The following is a 27,222-nucleotide window of genomic DNA, read 5'->3' on the forward strand; positions in this document are numbered from 1 at the left end:
TACAGTGTGTGTATAAGTTTCAGAAACTACAAGTCTGTGAGACAAATCCCGTAATACAGTTTACAGCCAAACTAAACACAAGCTCTTGCAGATAAATGTTGGTTTTAAAGGCAAATACAAACAAATTTACTGACTCCCTTTCAAAAATGTTCTTTAAATGAAAGTAATTAGAGATATTAATTCCCCCTTCTAGGTTATCTACTCTAGATTTTTTCCTCTTTTTGTCTCATATCAACTGGAGCAATCCCAATACAATGACACTACCACACATTCTGAACTCTAGCCATTGAGTGCGTAACTGAATATATTAACAAAGGGAACAAATCAAGCACATTTTTAAAACAGCAATTCTTATTAAGCACTAAATAACTAATTAAGCATGGTATTTGAGATAGCATGTCCAGTATCACTTTAATTGCATATGTTTCTACAAAATAGGTTTAATGTCAAGTGTAGTGAATCTGCCAATTACATTTGCTGTATCAAATTATGCCCCTTATTTGCGCTATCACTTTGAGTGTGATGCTCAACTTACGTGGCCCGCTGAGTGACAACTGCTGATGTAGCATCCATGGTTCAATGCCATTTCCCTAAGAGACACACTGAGATGGAAAATTATAATTAATTAATCATGTGGAGTGGCGTAGGCTCTTCTCCCATTGGTAATGAGTGCCCTCTGTGCTTACAGTTAAGATGGCGGCTCCAAACATGTCAGTGGGCTGAAGCAGGGCTGTTATTTCTATTGCTGTAACTGCATTAACTGTGATTCTAAATCTGTTGGTAATAAATAAGCAATAAGGTAGATTTTTTAAACCAGAGGAATTGAAAGACTATCTGTCCCAGCACACACACCAGCCCATTTCTATCAGCTTTAAACTGAGAAATGAAATGGTGTAAAACATGGCCGTAAAGATTATGAAAAAATTAAAAACCAGACCAGATTCAACAACAAGAGATTGAAAATCTGGCACCTAGCACTGTCTGCAATTAACCCTGATTTAGATGGTAAAGACAATAAAAGTAGTGAACAACACACACATAAATAACCGGAAGTTATCAGAAGAATTTTTTTTAACAGGCCACTAGTTGACTGTATGAATGAAATCATATCAACATTTTGCGGATGAGATCTTGCACCACCGGGCTATGACTACTCACCTTGGACTATGGTATGGTACCACTTTTGGTAGTATACTAATGTGTAGTTTAGTAACTAATTTCTAGTTAACGAGATATCATATAAAGGCATACTTGAGTATCATTTTTATGTATCTGTCTGATTGTTAGTTTATTAAATTACTTATTTAGTATTAGTCAAACTGTTTTCTATTTTCTATTGAGTCTTTATCTTTGGAAGTTCCCACGGTAGATTAGCTATCAACATGGCTTAATACAGACTGTAAAACAACCTCTTGCTTATAACTCACCCTTTTCATTCAATTCATGGAGGGTTCAAAGGTTAGTTGAAGAAGGGAAGGGTAGCCACTAGCCAGGAGACCAGAAAAGTGCAGGATTTCACACTAGTTTAATAGCTTTTACAGTTAACTATTCATCTTCAAAAGCGCAACTTAATTTCTACACATTCTCAAGGCATTTAGGCTGCGTTAGGGTTAAGTGCTTTCTGCAATAACTTCTTTGTTTCTGCTGACTGTAGAATGCCCTCTGTTTTAGAAGAATTGTTTGAGTAAAAAGTCAGTTCCTTTAGCCAATTGGATACTCAAACAGCCAGTGTTAGTAAGAATCTGTTTCCAATTGAGCATTTCCCTATCATCTAAAGTAAATATTCCCGACTTGTTCCTCTTACCACACTCAATCATGAGATGTGTGATCGGGAAACACTGCCAGAGTCAACACTCTGCAACCCAACACAGCTGCCAATAAACAAATCCAGCCGCAAATCATTGGCATACCACTTACCCTGTGTTTTTTTTTATTATCTTAAATTAAATGGAAAAACAAATGTGAAGTACAGAACACTGAGACAGAGCAACATTTGTTCCCTGAATGGTTTGTCATACTCCTTTTGGAACATGTGGCAAACATGCATGTAATATTCTGAATGGTTTGTCATATTCCTCTTGGAACATGTGGCAAACATGTAATATCCAAAATGATTTGTCATATTCGCCTTTGAAACATGTGGCAAACATACATGTAATATGTGTGCTGAGTTAGTTACACAAAGATTTACACATGTATAGAACTATTCTGTGCATTATAAGTCAATTGGCAGTGGGGCCTAGCCCAAAGCAGTAAATGGCCCGAAGCATATCAGTGCCCTGTAGCAAGCTTGTATATATATATATATATATATATATATGTTTTTTTTTTTAACAGACCCAGAATTCTTCAAAGCATGTGCAGTGGGTCCACATGCTTCTAATATGCTTCCAAATGACTGCACACATGTTCACATGCAGTTTTTCTCCCATAGGTTAATGTTATTTACTGCAGCCAACATTGCAAGACTGCTGAACCGAGCACTACATGCCAAGTTAATACCTAATTACATAGTATTTTACCGTAAGTGACATGACATACGATCACACACATGTCTAAACATTCACTGGCCTGGTTAAATTAGTTACCAAAAATAAAAGAGGTGATGTTAGCCTGATTCCTATTCACCAGTAGAACTACATAGAGCCGCATGTAAGGCTTTGTATTCTAAGAATATTCTAGTATCTATTTCCCTAACAGCAATTACAAACAATAGGTGAAGGTAGTCAACAGAAGACCCTGGAGTTTTAGCCCTCATGCTCATAAATCTATTTGTAGTGAAGAGAAATCGAGTCTGAAATATGGCAATGAGGTGTACCTTAAGACATAACTCATAACTAATGAATTACATATGCTAAAATATGCTTACCGAATTACAAAGCAGCCCAACAAATTAATTCCTGAATCTACTTTGAGTCACCAGAGAAAAGAAAATATATCACATACAACACACGTCATCTTGCACTGGAGGAGAGATATGGAGGTAGTGATGCAGACATGCACTACTACAATGTAAGGAAGGTTTCAGAGCTCCACAGTGTCCCTGGGCAGAGAGACACCCATACATCAGTGTTGAATGATTATGTTCGTGATCAACTGCAATGGTCCCACTGTGACCCTGTCATAAAATATATTCCCACTTAATCTCATGCAGGCAATGACTCCACTGCCAACAGGGATACGACCATATATCCTGCTCAGAACCAGGCCTCCAATTAACAGCCACAACCAAGGAAAGGAAGCAGAAATCACAACTTCTTAGACTGAAAAGTGATGTCAAACAATGACTTTGTGCAAATAATCAACCATACTTGTATCTCTGTTGATCCACATTCATTGAGTCTTCGTGTTCTAGTGACCGATACATTGGATGATAATATAGATTATGCGTGAATAGTTGAGTTCCGCAATGACACTAAATATGGCAGGGTTAATTAAGTAAATATGGATATTTGATACAACAAATACATCTTTACCTGTGGGGGTTTTCAGAATAAGAATATAGAAGAAAGAGTTGGGGCAGAGTTAACAGCTAACTAAAACAGTCATGTGCACTAAAGATGGATAAAACAGCTCAAATACAAAATGAAGGAAGACTGAAGAAGCTGGGGAGGATTAAAAAGTTAGAGAGAGATAGATAGAGAGAGAGAGAGAGAGAGATAGAGAGAGAAAGAGAGAGAGAGATAGAGACTTCCACTGAGCCTCCAGAGGTGGCAAGCTTTTTTGATTGGCACAATAAGGTGCATGGATGCACAGGTGGCGCCCAATCTGGGACCGAGGGGACTCCCCGAGGACCAGATAAAAGCACTGACAGACACCTAGCGCCTCAATGGCTGTCTGATCTGCATTTGATTACAATTCCAACGTGGATGCAACAGCATGCACCCATCGCAATTAACTGACTTCATCATACCAAAGCTTCCATTACACTGCACTCTCTGTTCAATGGCGTCTTTGGATGTAACTACATCCTACTTAACAGGTAGAATTGCATATGTATGGAGGAAGTATGGTAACTGAAGATCTGGAAAAAATGCTTAAAAATAGACTACAAGTAGTAGGATGGAATTAGGGCATCTAAAATTAGGAAATAAGATATTAAAACGTTTTAATACAATATCTTATGAATCATTTATGTCCTCCTGTGTTTTTTTTGCTGTCTATATGTCTATAGTGCTAGTGCGAGTGACATTTTTCATTTGGATCTTCAGTGTGGTTGGTGGTCTGACAAGGACAAAGAAATTAGCCTCATTCTCATTCATTAACCTCCTCTCTCTCTCTCCTGAGTCGCAGTATAGAAGGGAGCATCACGCCGACAGGGGGATCGTAAATGGCTAATCAAGTGAGAGCTGTCAGGAAAAACCACAGGAATGCACAGTCTACACATGAGTTTTGCCCTCCATTTCAGCATCAAGTCTTACCTTTTCAGGCAGTCAAATGCGTTGATGGACAATGTTTCATTGTTTATGTCTTCTTACCAAAGGATGCACCTTACCTGATGCATCTTTAAGACAGTTGTGCTAAGATTATTGTGGAAAGCTACAAAAAAAGGTTTCCGTTCAGAAGCTTCCAGTGAATTAATTTTTAATGCCCAACCCAGATCATTGCTGATTTTGTAGTGGGAAATCATTATGTTTTGACAGGTTAGAAAGATTGACCATGTCATGTTGGTACAATTCCCATTCACGAGTTTTCCATCCCCCGAAACACCCCCTACGGACACTTCACTGCGAATGCTTAATCTCAGTTGAAAAGTATCATTTCACCCAGCAACTAAAAAAAGCTTATTGAAGGAAACAAGGCATCAACCAATATTCCCAGTGAATCAGGACATCTCCAAGATGGAGGCCAGACTCATGCCCCCAGAAGATGCAAGCAGCCTGAAGTTAAATCGATAGCCTGACAGCTGGGCTCCTGAAGGTCCAGGCTGTATCCTAATTAGAGGTCAGCACGTATTGAGAATTTCTCTCCCTAATTGCGCTCGGGTGTTCACGTGGAGAGCCCGAGACAGCGGCTGTGGCGGGGGTGGTGGGTGCGGGGGTGGTGGGGGTGGGGGGGGTGGCTGTGGGGGTGTGGGGGGTGCTGCTGAGGGATAGCCTCCCAACCTGTTGTTAATGGCCTCTGATTTAAAAAGTTAATGAGAGCGGAGTTTTTTAAGCAGCATTAGCCACTGGCGGCATAGAGCAGAGCAGTGTGGACTCTCCTCCTGCCTCTGCCTCCTCATTAGGTGAGCCTGGGGGATTAGGGACCCCCCTCCCCGCTACAAAATGAAGCATAAAAGCATCCGGATGGTGCTATTGGGGGGGGGGGGGGGGGGGTTGACTAAAGCCCCAAAGCCATTGCCATTGTCGCCCCTTCCAACGTACCCACTTAAATGCCACCATTTAGCCATCATTAAACTATAAGGTCACTCTGAGAGATATCTACTTTTCCCTTATGGTTTTAACCTCGAGAAAGTGCATAAAGTCATTATAAAGTTGAGTTGCTTGGTGCCCATTATAATTTCCAGTTTTGTCTTCATTTTCATGGTGGTGGTTGTGGTGCAATAGTACTATGTCAGTCCCTTCTCTTTAATGAGCAAAGAGAAGAAGCGCACAGGACCCTGGACTGATTAAATTGGTTACTACAGCAACTTCTTCATTTCCAATCTATGCCACTAAATCCAACCAGTGCTTCAAGAATACCTTGGCAACCGGTCTGCATTTGGCATATATTTGCTAAATAAAGTTATTTCACTCTCGCAAACTTGTCACCATGGCAATTTTTTAATATGTAAGCCATATCAGGTAGGATCTCAAGCCCGGCTCAAAGGTTTGGGCAGCCAAATTTACATGGAACAATATTTCAGTATTCTCTCATTAGTTGTCAAATGAAATATGATGAATGATGAAGTTCATATACACAAACAATTTGTATTGTAATATCATACATAAAAACAGCAGTTATGATTGTAAACACTTGACTCATTTATTTGATACAAACCATTATGCTATTATTTTTTTGTAACTGTTTGAATGACATGAAGTCAAATAAGAGGTTTGTACTGCAAATACGATGCTGGAAAATCTTTAATTAACTATTACATAAATATTGGGTGAACACAGTCATAGATCTGGCTAAATTAGAGAGATCTGTGGCCAGCATGCATGGCGCCCAAGCTAGAAATATTAACTTATGGTCCACCTTTATTAACAGTATGTTGGGAGTGTAGTCATGGCTTACTGTATCTATGCCTTACTCACTGCTTTTTCATCCTTTTCCTTTTCTTTTTGTTTCTTTATTTATTTCACTTGTTAGTATTAGGCCTATTTAACAGATTTGCTGAGCTTCTCAAATTATTGATTCTGTCTTTGTGGGAGGCAAGACCTGGGGGTGGGTGGGCTTGGGGGGGGGGGGGGGGGGGGAGTATGGTTGAGTATTATATGTGTTATGTTGTCTTACTTGTGTATATGTGTAACTGTTTCTTGTATGAAATATAAAACACGATAAAAAATTGATCACAAAAAAAAAACTATTACATAAATATAACACATACAAATAACACCATATCGAAAACACAACCAAACAACAAAATACATGGTAGTCAAGACAGTTGACTTTCAATCTGAATACAACAAAACGAATGAAATCATTGGCATCGTCTTGGTTGATAATTATTTGCTGTTGTCTTGAGTTTTGGTTGCACTCAGCCTACAGTTGTGTGCACAGTAATTTACCTTAGCATACAGAGTAGCATGAGAGTTGATTTGTTTTGATTGATTGAGAATTGATTTATTGATTCATTAAAGTCATAGGGCCCTATCTTGCACCCAGCGCAATTGACATTGTCACCGACGCATGTATCATTCCTATCTTGCACCCGGCGCAAAGCGCGATTTTCCCTCCAGAGGCGCGCTTCGAAATGAACTTGCGTCGACATGGGCGGGGGCGGAACAGAGAAGGCGTTTCTCTGGCGCAAGTGGTATTTTGCAGTTTCAAAACAACGCCGTGCGCCGTGCGCCATTGACCAAAAAAAAGCTGGTCTAATGTGAGGCGCAATGTCTAAAGTCTGTAACGCGTATTCAGAACGCTATTTTAAGGGCGCATGTGCTTGCCCGCACAGTATAGGACCTGTAGGCTACACTTTACTTCTGTCGTCTTCACGAGAGATTTACACCAATTGTTTGGCAAGCCATATATAATTACAAGGAAAATAAAGTATTTACCACATGAGGAAATCATTGTGATATCCGTATCCAAGACATTTAAAAACTAGGCATACATCTAGCGTACACAATTGACCCAGATGATTCAGGTTAATTGAAGCTGCGTGACATTTGATTTATTGTATGGCTTTGTTGCATTTATTTAATGCCAGTATTATTATAAATCTTGTAAACTCATCTCTGTGTATGTGGACTTTATTTATGTACCTTGGGTTTGGTCAGCTGGTGCACTGGCTTGGGTGCCGATTTCCATGCCCCCAAATCCCTGCACGCTCTCAGGCGTGAGGGTAGACGTGGCGATGTCCTCTGCTGCCGTCAGATCCTGGGTCGAGGCAGATCCACCTCCCGTGAAGGCACGAGAACGTGTGTTACCTTCCAGCTTGGATGTCCCACGTCTCCGGACGTCATTATAGCGTTTTCGGCAACGTTTTCGGGTGCCCCGTTGCAGAAACAATCACGGCAATATCTTGACATGCTTGCTTGACTTTGCTTACTTTTGGAGGGTTTCTCGCATCCCCATATATATCTATCTCCCGGCTTTTTACAAAGCCATACAATAAATCAAATGTCACGCAGCTTCAATTAACCTGAATCATTTGGGTCAATGTGTAGGCTACATGTATGCTTATTTTTAAAATATCTTGGATATGGATATCACAATGATTTCCTCAAGTGGTAAATACTTTATTTTCCTTGTAATTATATATGGCCAAAAAATTTGTGTAAATCTCACGTCGGTCTCCTCGGCTGTGAACTTCTCCGGTCTTCCACCAGGTAATTCCGCCATCAAAATAACAAGCCGCTATGGACTATGCGCTTCTCGCTCTTAAAGGGAATGTGAAATGACGCTCGGATTGGTTTATTGCATATTACGCCCAAACCACACCTATGGCTGAGTAACCTCCTTTGGACCAACCCTTTTGACACTTGCGCTGGACGCAAGTGTGTTTTTTCCGCCGTTAAAATAGCAACTGCGCCATAGAGCCGCCCACACAGCTACTTGCGCTTGGCGCCGTCCTACTTGCGTTTCTGATCGGCAAGATAGGGCCCATAATGTCTTAAGATTTATTTTCTGTAGAAGGACTCGTCAGACCTCATTAATTGAGTAATCTTAGAAAATAACGAAACTGATGACAGACTGTTGCCAGGATGCACTGAAGTACAGCTCATTAAAAAAAGTCCTTGAAAGTGTGCAATTCCACAGTAATGCATTCCTGTAAACACTCAAGTGACAAATACCCTGCAGTGAATTCTCACCTGTTTTGATGACTGACATGACAGCGGAAAACCTGATTCCCTGGGAGCGTGGAAATGTCCTTATATACAGAGTATACCTTAACACAAAAGAAGCAGTCGAAAACAGAAGAGAATTAATGTCATCTTGTAGAAATTAACAAGATCCAATAAGGCGTGATATGTTTAATATTGATTGTCTCAAACATTATCCCTTGGGCATACCTGAAGTTGGAGAACTCTATACCAGAGTGCAACTTCAAGACGGTGAGGTAATATGTTTGAAATCTATATTTTAGTCTACTGGAGAGAATTACCTGGCTGTAATATGCAACATTATTTGCATGAAGAGTGGAATTCATGCACTCTCTATAAAAATGAAGCCTGGAAATTAAATTTGGATGTATGTGTATATATATCATGTTGACAGTTATGTTCTCCGCCTAGACTTAAAGATAATAAAGAGACTACATATTCTTTTTCACCGTCTTTAGTTGACAAGTTATTAGACTGGATTATGATTGTAGGTGTGTGGAAAGTACAGCGAGAAAACACAATCATGCTTCATTTTTGTTTCTGATTCATGGTTTTGAGAAATACTTTTGTTGAGCATGGTTATGGAAAAGCTTTGGAGTGACTACACTAAACGGAAATACATATTGCATTTATCAAAGGATAACAAATGAGAAGTAAAGATGAAATAAATGCTGATGTGAAACTGTCAGTGTTTGTACCAATAATGATATTTTGGAATGAATATCTTACATACTGTATGTGCTTGAGAAGTGAGAACTAGACGGCAGAGTCTGCCATGTTAAATGTGTAGTAAGTCGTTTTTGTTGCCAGAAAATGCTTTTGGACTTTTAATGATGCAACTCTGAAAGCATGATGAACAAACCTCATTTCCCAAATGTTGTGCTCTTCACAGCCTTTGAGTCAGCCCTCTTTCATGTGTTTGTTTACATGTCCGGGGCCTCTACATTTTTAATAAATGCATCAAAAAAACTTGTAATAGAGCATCAACATGCACAGACACAACAAGGTTGCTGTAAAACCATTGCAGCCCAAAATATAAAACATATCTATAATTCTACCACTGCATATGACTAAAACTCATTTAACATCAGGCTGCAGACAAAACTTGAATGTGATGTATAGTGTCTAAGGCTGATAAAAATATACATATGAATAAAACACATGCCTGAGCAGATTGACAATCCTGTGGGAGCAAATTACATTATCTTATCATTTTCAGATCAAACTGCTCGTTCGTAGAAACTACAGCAAGATTCAGAGCAGAGATGTGAAGTCTTTGAAAACTGCAAGTGGCATGTGTATGCCGTTTAATTGAAATTGATGATCATTCTGATTAACACATTCCCAGTTGACACTGAAGGCTTGGCCATGAGAGCGATAGATTCTCCATGATCAATATCCACATCAATGATGCTCACTAAACACAGAGGGAAATATGAGACAAACATGAAGTCAGTAGTTGACTTCCTGATGAGGAGATTTAATTTGAAACTAGTCGTCCGTCCATTTGAAAATAAATATGATGCACAATGTATGATAATATTCTGCATACCAACCGAGTGTGCATGTGAGCGTGCAGTGCGCTCGGGGGACCCATTCAGTCATGTTTATTTGAACATTAAAAAAATGTATTACAATTATCTATGGGGTAAAATGAGACGGTAATGAAAAGGTCAAACCACAACAGAGTTTTGACATGAAATAGATTTCACCACATGCAGCCGGTTCTAAGATGAGGATTCACATGCGGCTAACCAGGGGTGAACTTTCTTTCCAGTATTCACACTGTAAAACTGACTAACTGTGTGAGTAAAGGACTGTATAGGTTCTGGTGCAGATATGGTGGTGTCGCCCTGGTGTGTCTGTAAGAACACCTCTGAAGTCGGAATGCATTCTTTAGGGGGTTAACGTGGCTATTGTAGGCAGCACAGCAATACACATGACCCAGACAGGCATATGTAGTGAACTCAAGGATCTTTTATCTTTGTATTTGTGTTTGTGTAAGTTCGTCAGTCACGCACAAACATGAATATGAAACTGGAGTAACTTATACTACTAAACTGTCAATTGCAAGCGAACTAACACCGTGCAGACTGGTATTTTGCCGCAAACTGACTTAATTACAAGATGTGCTGAGGAACAGATCTCTGCACATGCGCAATCTGCTTCGGTCTCTGGCCTTTCTAACACACACGTTTGGTGAAACAATGCACAACTCATCACAGTACCATGTTTTACACCATAATTCAAGCCAGTACTGAGCTCAGGGTGTGAATTTGAACATCTAAAATATTTTAGCACTCCATTCATCTTCCATGGTACACTTCATTCACAACGCAACCCATTCCCATCCCTGAAAAGGTAGACAATGGCTTCATGTCTGGCCGGTGCAGGTTGTAGCAATATACAGCACGTCCCTTTGAAAGAGTGTGGAGATGTTTCATATGCATATTGCTAATGTTGGCCCCTGACAGGTTCTCCCAGACAGAGCCTCGACAGTGCAGTGTGTCTCCACTGCGACACCACTTCAACAGCTGATTTCCCCTGTCGGCCAATTAGACGGAGCACAAAAGCCGATAGTTATGGCCTCAGCCTTTCCTCGCCTTTCATAAGGCGACCAAAAAAACTGTACAAACCAAACAGGATTAACCCTCCATAGAGTCTGATGCAAACATTCATATGGGATGGATCTTTCACCTCCCTGTGAAGGCTGTCCTTTTTTCACCCAAGTTATGCTATACAATAACCATGACATTGGCATACATAAGACAGCCGGCAGTTGATAGACCCACTGCAGTTTGAAAAATATGCCAGAAAATGCAGAGTCCTCTGCGAGCATTAAAAAAAAAAGAATATTAATATTCCAAACTGAGAATGCCAATTATCGATCTTTATGCATGGGGGTTATGAGGCAGTAATTCATCATGTGTTGCAAACCCCTGGGTAATTAAACTCAAGTGCAATGCTCATGAAGGCTATCATCAGTTTCTCTGCTAGAGCAGTCAATCATTCTATTAGGAGCCCTCCAGGAACTTTGCATACTCGCAGGCCGGTGGCTATGCCCAGCCCTGGGGCTGTGAGACCCAATTAAAAGGTAGCTCTGTGGAATTCTTCAAACCTGTGCCAATTTTAGCCGTCCTGCCCTCCCCTCTTGCCACATTTCAGCTACATTTTCTTCATGCCTATATGCCGGTTGCTTTTAATTCCCTCATCTCAAGTCTCGGGCAAATTCATAGACACAGGCCTATATTAAGATTGATGGCAGTTGTACGCTTGCTTCTGCTGGCTGCCAAAGGCAGTTGCTTGGACCACATTCAGCACAATTCTCTGATACCTCCATAAGATAGCAGAAATGAGTAATTTTATGGATATCAGATCGAGCACGAACTCTCCTGTAGAGTAATGGAGTTTTGTGCCACCAACAATCAATGTGGCTGGCCTGGAGTATGAAATGTCAGCCTTATTTGTCAGCTGCATGTACAGAAATGGGAGAGGCTCCCAGACAGAGGGAGGGGAGGAGAGAGAGGGGGGAGAGGAGAGAGGCCTGCCCAAGCAGCTGCACTACATCATTACTGTCACAGACATATGTTTCACTGGGCCCCTGGTGAGTGGGCTTTCTTTAAGCCACTGAGACACTGCGGAATGGAACTGCCACTTTAAGCCATGGAGACACTGCAGAGCGGATCACAAAGAGGCCGGTGACACATTGTGATTAGGTTTTTTTCTTCTTTTTTTTACACTGAGTGCTACCCCTTTAAATTTTTGAATATTTTCGAGCAGCTGGGCGTATTACTGTGAAAGCACAGGGCTGTGAACCGTGTGCAGAAACAATGTGTGAGTTTACTTGTACCTTAGTGTACCTCAGGTGTGCCTCAGTGCAAACGCATGGGCAGAGTGGAAATGCTATGTGCCTGTGTAGAATTGCTCAGAGGTGCAGGATCGCTGTTGCTTTGACTGTACATGCGGGGCTCGAGTGATCAGTTTTCTCCGTTGGGATCCCGAAGGCCTACAGTTACTTGTCTATGTCGACCGTTAACGCCTGCCCCCCAACCCCTCCTCCCCCACACAGGTGCAGCTTGGAAATCAATGTGCAGAGGTGTCTGACCAGCTCCCTCACCGGCACTCACTGCCAGGGCTTCGTCAGGTATGATTCATGCTCATCGGCACGGTGATGGATGTTTGACACACCCACTGTTGCCAGGGGAACTAGCATTACTCAACCTATTACTTTACCATCTTTCAGAGGCCTCTCTGTGGCAATGCACAGTCTTTACTGTCCAAAGATTTTGCAGAACACACGTGCCTATTATTTGAACCTCCCCCTCCCCTTGAACACTAATGGATACTGAAGTAAAAGGTGAAGTTTACTTTGTATATTTTATTATTATACATTGAAAATGTGACTTCTGTGGGACTTGCCACACACAAAGTGAAAAACACAGTTTATCATCACAGCTTGTCTTTCCCAGTGAAATGGAAATGCTGACTTCCTTTCATGCTGTCTACCTGATAACACAACAGAGAGCTAGAAGAAAGAGAGGGATAGAGAACAAGAGCGAGTGAGCAGAGGAGAGATGTGGTGGTAGGGAGGCGGGGGGCGGGGGGGGGGCATCTATATATAGACAGGATGACATGAGTTGTTTCTTCTGTTAGTGTCAGGACTGGAGGCATCCTCAGGGGTTTTGGGATGATTCTCCACACAGAAAGATGGATAATTGGTTATTTTGAGTAATTTTACGAACACAAGCTCAGCTGCTTCTGCTCAACCTCAAGTAAATAATACACCCTGGGAATACCATGCTTCCAGTTCCCATCACAGGCATGTACGGCACTCTTAATGTTTGCCTGATAAAATATGCTTAACCCATTGTCTTGGCAGAGGAGTTCTGATCTTCTCTGATCTGTGGTGATCTGTGTGTAAATTCCAGTTAAACCGCTGTAAAACCACAGGGGGGGACTGAGGAGACGTATAAATGACGGTTATGAGCGTGCGATTCACAGAGTCCCTCGCATTAAAAAAAGATGAGGGCCCAAACACAGCACAAGCACGTGTGGGCCTGCACTGATTTGATCAGAACAGCCTTCAGCACAATCCATTCTGTAATATTTTCTCTCAACACAAAATTAGAAACTTCTGGGGAGATAAAGCCGGATGCATAATGATGGGGTCTCATAATAATGGCCAAACACTTCACGAAATCCTGTTATGCAGGCTTCTATCCAATCTTGATGCCATTCCTGACACGCTGCCCCTCTGTAATTCTTACTGTAACTCAATGGGCAGCATTACGTAAGGGATAATGTATTGTCCGGAGGTCATTCTCCAAAAAGAATTCCCGACGGGGCGATCAACACCCTGACGCGCAGCGGAGGGTGTTGTTTCGTCCTGAAGGGAATTATTTTTGGAGAATGACCGACGGACAATATATTATCCCGCTTATTATACGGTTACTTGCCAAAAACGATAGAAGACATTCCTCCAACATACCTCTTTTTAATGATTAAGTTGCCGTTTCATGAGTCCCATTTAGAAATAAATAGTTCTTCAAGCAAATAGAACTTTGAAGTTTCAGGTGTTGCATAGCAACCCATTACTTGCTTCAAATTACTGTCTACTGTTGCGTTAAAATGACTGGACTTCTGGCGGAATGATATGAAAGATGTGAATTAAAAGTACAAAACCCGTTGCCAATGACAGCGGTCATTATCTTTTCGCAGCGGTATGTTAGCAGGAATTAATGTGACCTATGACGTAGGGATGGCCCATTCAAATCAACGGTACTTTTTGGAACATTCTAAAGAGCCGTATAATAAAGTCTTATAACCACATAAGGGTTAGGGTTGCTAATTTTTATAATTACTATTATCATTATTATTTTTCATTTTTTTTTGTATTTATTTGTTTTGCACTTTATCCTAGCTTGTATGTTTATTTGATGTCTATTTTTAAGAATTTGCTGTAAAGTTTATTATTATTATAATTATCATAAGGGATTAAGGCTTCTAACTGTCCTCATCTATGGGAAAATGGATGACGTGTACAGTGCAAAGTGTCCCAACATGCGGAAATATCAACACCTGAACATTACCATATGCCAAAAATGTTAAAATCTGCTTAGTCAGGAATGATAGTTTTCCACCACCAGTCTGTGACCCTGGCTCTTATCTAAGCTTGATGTAGTCAAACCAAACACACCCATTCCAGGATCCACAGCAGGGCATCATTAAATGATGTTACTGTAAGGGGGAGGGGGGGTTCAAAGAGTTCTTCCACATACAAGAAAAAAATAACCATTGAGGATGAAAGATAGCAATCATTATAAATCTCCGTAAAAGTGAAAGCCAATTCAAGGACAGACAGTGTAAGTGCTTTTGAATGGAGCTGGAAGAAAAAAGTCTAACTACCAAAATCACATTTGCAAAACAGCAGTTTGTTCTGTAGAACTTCAGTCTCAGGTCATGCTGTCATTCACAGTGCCCGTGACATTGCTATTCAGTTATCAGGTACTAAAGGCATTCATATGCAAGACTTTCAACATGCCCCTTACAGATTAAGACAATGACAATACCCTGCTTAATTAATGTGCTAACCGCGTTTGTTGGAAATAAAAAAGTACTTATACAACAAGTAAGTTGTTGCTTCAATAAGTAACAAGGGGAACATCTTAACAGTTTGTTTGCTAGGTTTTAATATCAAGTGAATATGAACTTGTTAACATCAAGCTGTTGGCTTAAAGGCATCATAGCTTTTACTATCCTAACTGTCTCTAGTTTAGGCAACCATCATTAAACAGCTTCACTAAGTAGTGAAAGATGGGGGAGAATCAATTCAACATTATGTTATGTGTTATGTAAAACTCAATGGTTGCGATGTCCACAGCAAGGGTATCAGAAGATTGATGTGCATGGCCAGTAGGCTTTGCATGAACGGCATTCTTCTGATACCCTTGAAGTGGTCATCGCAACCATTGAGTTTTACATAACACATAACATAATGTTGAATTAATTGCGGTCAATACACAGGTTTGTTTTGTAAAATTACATAAAATACTGTAATGCAGTTTAGGCCTGTATGCAGTGTGGTCAGGGGCGTCGTTAGGCCTGTTTTAGGGGGGCTAAAGCAAAATTATTTGGCATTATTGGCTTAAAAAAAAGCTGAGTGTGGTTAATAGTCAGGAGAATACAGTGGGCAACAGGATAGAAGAAGTGAAGAACCAGGACAAGGAGGATACTTTGAAAAGGCTGTCAAAATAATTGTAAGTACCCCAATCAAAGAAAAAAAAATGAGTGTAACAATAACACTGACCTCATTTAAAGAAAGTCTAACCTGTTGCCAGGCCAACTGGCAGATGTGCGTAGAATGGGCATGAAGTAATGATTTAGACATCCACATGGCATGGCCATTCACTATATGATTAAAGTGACAGAGCCATTAATCGACTGCTAATTATATTCTGCTAAATTCAGGGCTTACTCACTCAATGTCAGAACAACCAAAACACTGTAATTTATGACAAATGTGCTTTTAATAACAGAAAATGTTCTGACAAATCCCTATTTTGGCTTGTGAGTCCTTTTCTGAATTTAGAAAACAACATTTTGCTGCTGCTGCTGCTGCTTGCTAAAAGGCTGCATGAAGACCGAAAACAAAAACCAGAAAATTGAAAGGGGAAAACATTTGACCTTGGTGATGAAAATTAGAGGGTGCATCGAGGAAGCAATTTCAGCTGATTAGCGAAGGAATGAATGCCCCCTTTCAAAAAGGGTCCCCTGTTTAATGTTGAGCCAACAAGGGAGTATTTAAGTGGCATGGAAAGGGCCTGGGCCCAAGGTCTTGGGCAGGGGAAGATCAGACCGAGGGCAACCGATGTCAGCACCGCAGACTAGCTCAAACTCCAGCCCTGCTCAAAGCCATGTTAAGGGATTCATGTAATCAAGCTAATTGTCGATAATACTAACATTGTTTGTGTGAACTATGCTCAGTTGTACAACATATGGTCAGTGTTTGTCTCAGTATGCTGTGTCTGCTGTGTAAACAAAGGTGACAGTTCTATGTACATTTCATTAGCATTTTTTGTTTTAGTAATTAAGATTATTTTTGATGTCAAGGATCAATTAAATGTTTATTCTGTAAACCATTTAGTGCCATTGACAATCCTAGACTTTGTAGCATGCTGGTTACATAGAAAACTGTTTGACTCACAAATAAGTAAGGGATAATGTATTGTCCGGAGGTCATTCTACAAAAATAATTCCCGACGGGGCGAACAACACCCCGACGCGCAGCGGAGGGTGTTGTTTCGTACCGAAGGGAATTATTTTTGTAGAATGACCGACGGACAATACATTATCCCGCTTATTATACGGGTACTTGCCAAAAACGATAGAAGACATTCCTCCAACATACCTCTTTTTAATGATTTAGGTGCCGTTTCATGTGTCCCGTTTAGAAATAAATAGTTCTTCAAGCAAATAGAACTTTGAAGTTTCAGGTGTTGCATAGCAACCCATTACTTGCTGACTTCAAATTACTCTCTACTGTTGCGTTAAAATGACTGGACTTCTGGCGGAATGATATGAAAGATGTGAATTAGAAGTACAAAACCCGTTGCCAATGACAGAGGTGATTATCTTTGGCAGAGGTCTGCTAGCAGGAATTAATGTATGGGTATGACGTAGGGATGGCCCATTCAAATCAAAGGTACTTTTTGGAACGTTCTGAAGAGCCGTATAATAAAAACAATTAATTAAAATTTGGCGAGAAACATTGTGGTTGTTCCAGTAGTCACCAAATATTGGCTTTCAGTCTTGAACAATGTCTGTAAATTACGTTAAATTAGGAAGGTGTTATACTTTTGTTCCAGCTCTCCCATACTTTGATTAATACTTTATTTTACAAGTATTTCAATACAGCTAGTCATCTATATAAGCCCACAGGGTTAAATAAATAACATGAATTTATGTTGGCATGAGATTATGTTATGATATTTTTTGGCTGAAGTGCTGAGTAGAATTATTTCTGTTATGTAATTGACAATTGACATAATGCTGATGATATGACACTTAAAGCTAGTTGAAACAATGAATTGCGGTATCTTACCACCAGGCAACAGCAGCTTGTATCTCACTTAGCTTGAAAAAGATCTTGTGCAGTAAATGCATAAGAATAAGTAAACACACGTAAAAAAGGCAAGTAAGTTCAAGTATGGAAACATGTTTTCATGTTTCCAGTTAGCCCTGAGGGGTTCGTTTCATATCCCTATTTTCACGTCCTTATTTGGACAAGCCTACTGTAATGAATTTAAATCCATAGACAGACTTGTGTAATGTGGTAGGAGTACGTTTTAAAGGTCATTGGTAGTTAGTGGCATAGTTAGTAATAACACCTTCCCCCTCTGCTGATCATTTGAGTTGCAAAAATAAAGTTGTTTTATCAAACTTTTCTTAAGATTTTATCAAGCTGTAATTATTTAATTTGGTTATAGTTCATACCTTGGTAATTGCATGAATTGTTGATGACTCAGCCATCTGAGAACATTGGGTGGAAACACTGACCCAAGTTGCTCTAAAACTTCAGAAGGAAAGACAAAAGAAAACAATATCCATTTTAAATGTGCGTTTGTAGTTACACCTATGTCTTTATTTCAACCAATTAAAATACATTAGTTTTTTATGGAGTCTATAAAAGTTTATAGACTACAATTATTTTGTGTAATATGTTAGTTTTCAGCACTATGTTGTGTAGACAAGCGTGAATTCTCAGTGTGATATATCAAACCAGTGTTGCACCATTAGGAAGCTTTGCATGAAATGATATAAAATGCTCATAAAACACCACATTATAAATAAATCGCACCTTTAGTACAGTTTGAAACAAGACAATTCTCCTTAATTCTCCATGGCACTGGTGGTGCAGTGGAGCTAGATAGGGTGATTGGTCACTAATAGAAGCTGAACACAATGGCCTGTGAAGGACCTGAAGGAAGTCAGAGAACAATTTCAATTTTTTTTGTCAATGTCAGTGTTTTTTAAATTTTTTAATAAACTTCTTGTATTAAATCACCAGAGAGCGCTTTATTTATGTGGCTGAACAGTTGCAAGAGATAACAGAACGAGTTTGCATGAAGTTTAAGTAAAAAAAAAAAACATTTCAGACATATGTGACATATGTTGCTACTCTCTGTAAGCTACTTCCGTCGGAGCAGGAACTGCAGCCAAGTGGTGGTACAATATGACATCAGCTGGGTTTATTAAGGGGTTAAAAAATGTAATCACAGAAAACAATTATCCAGTACATACTGATCTGTTCAGTGTACTAGGTAATGTTATAAATCACCTCTACAGTGTGTTAATGGACATTTCCTTTACAACGCAGGCAGTTCTGCAAACATTCTCTGTGACTGTCAAATGAGAAAAGCTGTCATCCTTGGAAAATGATGGCACATCTGACTTCTTCGTGATGCTGATGCATGCAGTCTGCCTCTGCAGTGTGGGCATCCCCTGGGACATCAGTGGGTTTATGGGCGGCAGGAAGTATTGAGTTTTACCTCACAGCTCACTTCCTTTATCAATTCTAAATCTACTCTAATCCCTTAAACAAAGGCTCCCATCTAGGAGTTGATTCTTTGTTTGCTATCAACACAATCTGATTGCCCAACTTAATTATAAGTTTGTGCATTGTGTTCACATGACAGTAGCCCTGAAGTGATTAGCTGACTCTTCCTAGTCCCCTCTTGTGTCTGTATATTTATGTGTTCAAAACATATTTGAACCAAAAAAGGTCAGTCCATTAAGAGGGTCTTTAGTTATCCATTGCCATAATCCACAAAGGTAAGACACTCACTCATCTGAATTGGATGATAGAATAGTGCTGACTTGCTATGCTTCCCCCTCTAGAGTGCAAAATAAGCAGCTCCCTAACTTAAAGCTAATGTGCCACCATTTGACAGTGTAATACCAATTAATTTGCATGACTGTGAGATGAGTGGGTTTATTTGTGGTGCAATACATCATCAGTCCCTCTCAATTGCCCCACAGTGGGATGACAAGGAAAACACTTCTTGCCCCGAACGCTAAAATACAGACAAATGATCTGCACAAGAAAACCAATGGAGAACCATGGGTTCAATGGGTGGTTGTGCTTCATTACTAATAAGAAAAATAATATGTTTTTTTTTTATCAGATTTGAAAGGGGGTGAACGTATTTATTTTCTGTTCAAATACAGTGCTCTATGAATTCCCATCACTTAGGAATTCTGACAGGGATGTGCAGTGTAATGTAATTTCTATATTACAAAAGTATGTTAGGCTGAATCTCCATTAGACACAGATTTCTCCAGAGTATTTCAAACATACAGTATCTTTTGGAATGAAAACACAGGATTGATCCCTCGACAAGAAGAATGAGCTGATTAGTATAAACAACATCACATTTGGCACTGACCATACCAAATCATTTGCTTGTTGGTAAATCTAGCTGTGAATTATGATTAGTATGCTTGGGTTGCACAATTGGCAAGATGAAGAATTTACAGCAGGAAGTAGAACTGACTGTCGCCATGGGGACTGCTTGGCATAGAGGTGCTCAATACATCTAGGCCATGATGGAAAGATACTCTTTTGATTTGATGAAGTTAATTTTTTTTCCGACAATGAAACTCCCGAAAGACGGTTTTGAGAGATCAAGCGTTCTTAATTGAGGTGATTTCATAGCTACATGCTAAAGACTAGGATTTTTAACCCACCACTGTTGAGCCTTATTCCCAGTTAACAATTACTATAAGAGGAAGGAGCATTCAAGTGGGGCTTGAGCTAATGAGTTGTAAACTTCACAAGTGGAAAAGGAGAAAAACTAACGATACTCGCAGAGAAGGGAAGAAAATGTACCATTCCCTTTTGAACATGAGGAGAAACTAACACTAACACATTCAATTAAGAGAACTCCTACAAAGTGCAATGATGCAGATCCAAGCAAAGATCTAAATCAGACAGATACCAAAGTATCATTGCGGTTTTCTTGTGGAATATTTCCACATGAAGTCTACATATATTGTATGCATTAGAATACTGCTTACATGATAGTTAAGCAGAAACTTAGCTCCATTCACCTCTCCTTTCTGTGTGATCTAACTCGGCTACCTAGCTCAATTTACTCAGACAAGCAACTCTCCCAATGTCATTTCTTCATCATACAGTCCACCAGCTATCTCCTTAATGACAATTAGCCATAGCACAAAGGCCAATAGATCCACCAACAGGCCTATTAGCGCACACACACACGCACACACACACACACACGCACACACGCACACACGCACACACGCACACACACACACACACACACCCACACACACACACACACACACACACACACACACACACACACACACACACACACACACATCTTGTGAAGGTTAAGGTGGGGGTCTCCCTACTAATTATGAATCTCATTCATTATGGAAGTGAATCAGGCTGAAATGCCTTGCCCTCGCTCATTGCCTCCGTGCTCCAATCAGGCCGCAAATGAGGCAGAAGGAACAGGGGCTGATCTCGGTAATGGAGCAAGTCTCCCTCAGTCTCGCGCAGGAACCTCAAAGCCCTCTTTTCAGAGAAGGACCTCGCAATTGTAACGATTTGTGAGCGAAACTCACGGCTGTGAACTAAAAGCCCGACTCATTGCAACATATTGAATAATTGAATGACACAAAAATATGGGGTTTTTAAACCTGATGATGAATAAATGAATGTGGTCCAATGACACTAAGAGGGACATTAGGTGGAAGGCATCAATATGAAGGGTGTGAGGGGGGTGTTCATTCATGGGATTTGGCCTGCAGATGACCTTTAATTAGAAGGCTATTGCAAAAGACCACTTCACCACGGACAGGTTCATGGCATGTCATGGGGAATGTTAGCACCTTAGTCCTTCGACGGCAGCTTCTATTAAGATCACAGTGACACGCATCTGCTGTGGTATATTGGGGAAGGGGGTGGGGGGTGGTGCAGTTAGGGCCGGCGTTGCTGATTAGAGGTGAAAGGAGTTGTAGCACCTCCACAGACGACGATGCCCCAACGTCATTACTCGGAGGAGGCTTTGAGAAGATGGCCCTCCTGGGCATCTCCTTTCAGGGGTGACCCTTCGCTAGTTCTCCCCCACACTGCTGTTTTTCATGACACCAACAGGACCTGTAGAAGCATAGACATATTTACTGGAAAGTATAAGACATCATCTGATTGTATGTTTTGCCTTGAGATCCATTATCACCAGGTGAATATGCTGTTGACAGTGCAGTGAATGTAAGAAGTCAAATGAGGACTCTGTGAAGTGTAGTTTTTAGTGACCTAGACCCCAAATGCAATTATACAATATATATACTGTATATGTATATGCACAGAACTGAAGAATACATATCCTCCTGTTTCACTGGTAGAACAAAATCCTAACAACACTAAGGTCAGATGTACAAGAAACAACATACTGGTTAATTATATACTTTACTTGTTCCATATGGCACTATGTTTAACCAGAAGGATAGCAACTAGACGTGTGGATTTACAGTTCTCTGTTTTGCAGCCACATCAACAGTAAATACATTGAATTTGACAAAAGTTCATGTTTATAGGGCCGCACTTGTTACTTATTTTCCCTTTTTGGTACTATACTTGAAAACAGCAGAATAACACTTTGTTGCCACAGATTATTTAATTGTTTACACTATGGATGTTGTGGATACCACAGTATGGTCCATTGTTATCTCGGTTAATTTTCTAATCTCATCTACTCACCTTAGTTTTGGTAGTTGCAATTTTCTCATAAATTAAAAGCTTGTCAGATACAAGTCCTCTTAAAATGTTTATTATGGAAAGAAGAAAGACCTACACTCTTTGACAATCATTTGGGGACTTCATAGTGAATGCAACACACATAGGAATATGTGAAGAACAAGTGTTTATTTATCAAATGATAAATGTACATGGAGTTACATAAGGCTATACAGTATTTAAGGGGGATTCTTGTACAAATTTCATAAAGGCATGAATACGACCATTGTTGCTGAGACGTGTGTTGTAGAGTCTATGAAAAATGCACAGGGTCTTGTCAAATTAAGAAACGCAATGCCTCCTTGATGTCTGTCTGCAGAGCTTGCTGACCTCACACACGGGATCAAAACAATCATAGTGTGCCTTGGCGTGGGTTCTGCTAGTCCCTTGAGCTCTTCTGAAGGGCTGCAAAAAAAAATATTCAACAGGAAATTCCATCTTTGCTGCTTTGTCCAGTATCCGTAATTCCGGGGGCTTAAGATGAGGCTGGTTATGAGCTATGGTCTAAACACTCTTTCATGGTCATCAGAAGAACTGGTGATGCATAATTTCCAGTGGTATGAGGCCTCTCGTATCTGTAACGTAGAGCTTCCCAGTGGTACGAGGCCTCTTGTGTGTGCACTGTAGAGCTTTCCAGCACAAGCCAATCTCTCACTGCATTTGTGCTTTCTGATGTACACTTTATTCTATATGGCCTCTATACCTGACTGACTTTATTCTATATGGCCTCTATACCTGACTGACTTTATGCTATATGGCCTCTATACCTGACTGACTTTATTCGATACGGCCTCTATACCTGACTGACTTTATTCTATATGGCCTCTATACCTGACTGACTTTATGCTATATGGCCTCTATACCTGACTGACTTTATGCTATATGGCCTCTATACCTGACTGACTTTATTCTATATGGCCTCTATACCTGACTGACTTTATGCTATATGGCCTCTATACCTGACTGACTTTATTCGATATGGCCTCTATACCTGACTGACTTTATTCTATATGGCCTCTATACCTGACTGACTTTATTCGATATGGCCTCTATACCTGACTGACTTTATTCTATATGGCCTCTATACCTGACTGACTTTATTCTATATGGCCTCTATACCTGACTGACTTTATGCTATATGGCCTCTATACCTGACTGACTTTATTCGATATGGCCTCTATACCTGACTGACTTTATTCTATATGGCCTCTATACCTGACTGACTTTATTCGATATGGCCTCTATACCTGACTGACTTTATTCTATATGGTTTCTATACCTGACTGACGGGACTTCATAATCATATGCATCACTCGTGGAACAGCAACCCATAGAACTCCAAACTCTACTAGAATTAGAACTCAAAAATACCTCACCAAGTGAGCAAAGGCTCAGACCAGTGCATTTTGTACCACAAAATGCATCTTTGTGTTGATAACATGTAGGACAAGTCCTCTTTCCTGCGCACCATTTAACTTGCAATTATGTGTTCTGTGGAGTAATTACAGTCTTATTGTATGCACAGTAAAATATAGGGTGTCCATATTTGCTAGGCTACAAAGACCATTTTCTTGACATATATTTTGGGGAGAAGGTCATTTCCAGTGGATGGCGACTGTCATTCATGCCGCAATTAGCAAGTTGCAAATAATTACATTCTTTCCTTGTGCTATAACTGTAAAGTGATCAGTTGAAAATATGTTATATGTAGGTAATACATTCATGAAGAGCACACTTCCACACTGGATTGTTTCTCTTTGGTTTCCTTCTTTTGACCATTTTGCTATACATTTGTGACTTTACGCTAAATAGTTGTTTTGTAATTTCATAATTTTGGAAAACGTTGTTGTGACTTCGTCGCGGTCCAACACTTGCACATTTCTATATGTTTGTGTGTCTGCTGGCTTCTAGACTACACAAGGCGAATACAAACCCTTAAAAAGAGAAGGGGAAATAAGGGTGGCTACCTTTCATGTGAATGCCACTACATCATGCAGTGCATGTGACATTTCCCATTAAACTAATTCTCTCCAATGCGGACTGGGGCTCATATACGGCACAAGTCTTGTAAAATGGGGAAGATGAAATTCGGTTAAACCTCCCATGGATCGCAGTTGATTGATGACTTTACGGTGGTTTTCTGTCGCGAGCAATTACAATCGCAATCAGATAGGCAAAGCTCTCCCAGCGTTTGCAGGGGAGGCACAGACAAAGATGTCACAGCCGAGACACAGCAGTAGGAATTTGCTCTCAAATTAGATGTAGTGGATGAACTCAGCATCTGTGGAGCCGCAGACGGAGGGGCTATTATCAACAACAATATTCATCTCCAGTCGTGTTCCCTAAAACGATCCAAAAAAACATACACTGAAAAGAACTTTATCTCGGAGGCCTAGACAAAAACCACTATTCCAGTTCAGTGTTCTGTAGAACAAAATAAAAAAATGAGGGGGTGGGGAGGGGGCATTATTGTGCAACAGATGATCCGGTATTTTATTTCCCATGGGTCTTGCCTGAGTGAATTACCTGCCTGCAGTCCTCATTGTACACCATGCTACCTCCAGTAGTCTTTGTGCAGCTGTCACCATCTCACAGCCATTTGAAACCTGTTGACAGCTTGTCAGCTCCTCTGGGCCTGAGCAGTTCACATCCACCCAAAAGACACTCGGTTTACTCGGAGACTGGTTGACTCGGAGACTGGTTGACATCTACAATCACCTCCATTGAATTTTAAATAAAGTTGAGCCAGAATAGACTAATAAAAATAGATATCGAATAAAAATATCCCTTTTTTTAAATGCTGTTGGAAACAGTTGTTGGAAAAATGTATGAACACATATTTTCTCACGGTTATTTTTTTTTCTACACGGTGCTGATTGCACACTACAAACACGCTACCCTGGAATAACTTGGAACCTTACCCACAGCGAAATGTGTCTCTGTGGTCTGGCCACCGACCCTCCACGAGTTGAAGTTATGAAAGTGACTTTCAGTCATCGCTGCCTCCGAACGGCTGTCCTGGTTTGGCGCGAGCGCCTCTGACAGGTTGTGCCCCCGCTGCCCCTGTGCCCACCCCTCCATGCGCTCGACTGTGAAGGCAACCGCTCCACAGCGCTGGCATTTGAGGGGAGAGGTAGGGGGCCCTTTGGCCAGGCCCCATCAAACAGCAGCTGTGGTCTGCTCCTGGTTCTGGCTCTCCTCTCCTCCTCTCCTCTCCTCTCCTCTCCTCTCCTCTCCTCTCCTCTCCTCTCCTCTCCTCTCCTCTCCTCTCCTCTCCTCTCTTCTCTTCTCTTCTCTTCTCTTCTCTTCTCTTCTCTTCTCTTCTCTTCTCTTCTCTTCTCTTCTCTTCTCTTCTCTTCTCTTCTCTTCTCTTCTCTTCTCTTCTCTTCTCTTCTCTTCTCTTCTCTTCTCTTCTCTTCTCCTCTCCTCTCCTCTCCTCTCCTCTCCTCTCCTCTCCTCTCCTCTCCTCTCCTCTCCTCTCCTCTCCTCTCCTCTCCTCTCCTCTCTTCTCTTCTCTTCTCTTCTCTTCTCTTCTCTTCTCTTCTCTTCTCTTCTCTTCTCTTCTCTTCTCTTCTCTTCTCTTCTCCTCTCCTCTCCTCTCCTCTCCTCTCCTCCTGTACTGTATCTCTCCCGTGTGAGTGGCAGAGAAGGGTGAGGGGTGCCAGAACAGGGCAGCGTGTAGAAATGACATCCCTGGCAACTAATTAGCCAGCCAACAAGAGTTAATCTTATGGAACGTTCTTATTGGCAGGGTTGTCAATGGAACAGGGGCTATTTTTGTTCCAATGTGAGGATGAATCTTCTGTCTTTTTCGTACGAGGTGTCATGCGGAACATGATTCGTTTAATGAGTAATTTAATAGTGTATTGTTCAATATATAACACGTTGACCTTCTTTTCCTAAGAATAAAATGACAATGTCATAAACATGCCGTAGCGGATGCTGACACTCTCACAGGTTTTCATCATGGGCTATCTCAAGTGACAGTGTCATGTTCTCATTATGTGCAATTGTCATGACCGTTCAAATCATGTTTGATTCTATGACAGCTTATTAGCATGTGACATAGGCTGTTGTGTCATCAGAAATCCCTAGACCTGCCATGGCAATTACTGACATTATCATTGTGGCACTGCGGTATTATTACACTATAACCGTTATGGTGACCAATTACAGGATATGTCACGTGCTATGACATGTGTGTAAAACAGTCATGTCAATCTTATGACAGAGATTCAAGTCAATTGTATTTGTGATGCACTATGCTTTTTATAGGTTACGGTCTTTGTACAGTTAAACGGGCCATTATTATTGTTTAATATAATTTGGGTTGAACAATGGGACATTTGAGGGAAATGGATCATGGCTTATTTCATAAGTTCTTGAGAGGAAACAAGGGACGTCTGCAGGGCCTCTGGTTTGATGGTGGTGCAATTAAATCAAGTCAGAAGAATTACACAGCTTTGAAAGGAACCTTTGTCAAGCTTTGTTGAGGGCTGGGTTCAGGTCACTGAGAAAAGGTTCCCGTTTCCATAGTTTCCACAGACTTTGTACATTTTTTCACTTTTCAATTGCACTGAAGTCTGAGTGCTTTCGTTGATCGCTGATTTCTGATTTCGTTGTACTTGTGCAATGACGAATAAATATATTCTATTCTATTCTATTCTATTCTATTCTCCATTTGGAACATTAGTTGTTTATGCACTTTGATCTTGTGCTAGAGTCTAAATTGTTGTTCCTCCATTGGGTACTTTATACATTATAAAGTACCCTAATCCTAATTCTTAAATAGGAATTAGCCTAAAATGGCTGCAAAAAAAATCTGCTTAAATGCTATCAACTAGCCTTTTTCCACTTGATGTAATTTGACTAATATATTACTCCCTTTTGGGATGTTCAGATGTGATGATGGGGGAAAAAATGACA

This window comes from Sprattus sprattus (genome assembly GCF_963457725.1).
Source record: "Sprattus sprattus genome assembly, chromosome: 6".
NCBI classification, from domain to species: Eukaryota; Metazoa; Chordata; class Actinopteri; order Clupeiformes; family Clupeidae; genus Sprattus; species Sprattus sprattus.